This window comes from Theobroma umbraticum, unplaced genomic scaffold (assembly GCF_002168275.2).
Source record: "Theobroma umbraticum cultivar Fairchild unplaced genomic scaffold, ASM216827v3 scaffold_188.0, whole genome shotgun sequence".
Classification (NCBI taxonomy): Eukaryota; Viridiplantae; Streptophyta; class Magnoliopsida; order Malvales; family Malvaceae; genus Theobroma; species Theobroma umbraticum.
This window is the reverse complement of record NW_018397295.1, coordinates 157,436-159,085: the sequence shown is the minus strand read 5'-3', so window position 1 is coordinate 159,085 and position 1,650 is coordinate 157,436.

Sequence of the window (1,650 nt, the reverse complement as noted above, 5' to 3'; positions counted from 1 at the left end):
TTATAATTGAATGTTTGCCTTAGGAAACGTGAAGTAAAAGCCATCCATTTGAAAAAAAAGTCCATTTATAGTTACTTATACCTTCAAAATCATTATTACTTGCTATAAATGATTTTATAATTGATGTCTGCCTCAGGAAACGTGAAGCGAAGGCCATCTATTGACAAAAAAAGTTAATTTATAGTCACCGATTCTTTCGAAGCAAAATGTGAAAAATGTGAAGCAAAAGCCATTCACTAGCAAAAAAAGTCTATTTATATCTGTTTTAACTAAAAATAAAGAAAATTTAATCTAAATTCATTTACAAGATTATAAAATGAGTTAAAGCGAATAACAAGGCTTTCGAAGGCATGAACGACTATAAATGAACTTTTCTTATCAATCGATGGTTTTTGCTTCAAGTTTCTGATGCAAACAATAAATAATAACATGTTTTAACCAAAAATGAAGAGAATTAAATTTAAAATCAGTAATAAAGTTATAAAAACCATTAAGCATGAGTAACAAGGCTTTAAAAGGCATGAGTGACAATAAATGGATTTTTCCTATCAATAGATGACTTTTGCTTCATGTTTTCTGATACAAGCAGCAAATTATGATCTATTTTAACCAAAAAAAAAGAAAAATTCAATCTAAAATTACTTTTAAGATTATAAAACCATTACAAGCAAGTAATAAGGATTTTCAAGACATGAGTGACTGTAAATGAAATTTTCTTGTTAATGGATGGGCTTTGTTTCACATTTTCTAATGTAAACAACAAATTATGATCTGTTTTAACCAAAACTGAAAAGAAAATTCAATTCAAAATCATTTATAAGATTATAAAACCATTTAAAGAGAGTATCTAGGCTTTTGAAGGCATGATTGACTATAAATAGACTTTTCTTGTCAATGGATGGCATTTGCTGTACGTTTCCTAATGCATATATCAACTTATGATCTGTTTTAACTGAAAAGAAAAAAAATTCAATTTATAATCATTTACAAGATTATAAACAATTTTATGCATGTAACTAGGTTTTTGGAGGCATAAGTGACTATAAAGAGACTTTTCTTATCAATCAATGGGTTTCGCTTCACTTTTCCCAATGTAAATATCAAATTATGATCTATTTTAACCAAAAATTAAAACAATTCCATCCAAAATCATTTCTAAGATTTTAAAACTATTCAAAGCGAGTAACTAGGTTTTCGAATGCATGAGTGAATATAAATGGACTTGTCTTGTCAATGGATGGCTTTCACTTCATGTTTTTTAATAGCAATATCAAATTATGACTTGCTTTAACCGAAAAATGAGAAAAAATCAATTTAAAGTCATTTGTAAGATTATCAAACCATTTAAAGTGAGTAACTAAGCTTTCAAAAGCATGAGTAACTATAAATGGACTCTTTTTTTTCAATTGATGGCTTTTGCTTCATGTTTCCCAATGCAAACAAAAAATTATGATTTGTTTTAACCAAAAATTAAAAAAATTTTGATTTAAGATCATATATAAGATTATAAAACCATTTAAAATGATTAACTATACTTCGGAAGGAATGAGTGCCTACAAATGGACTTGTTTTGTCGATGGATAGCTTTGCTTCACATTTTCAGATGGAAACGTCAAATTTTGATATAATTTAACCAGAAATAAAAAAATT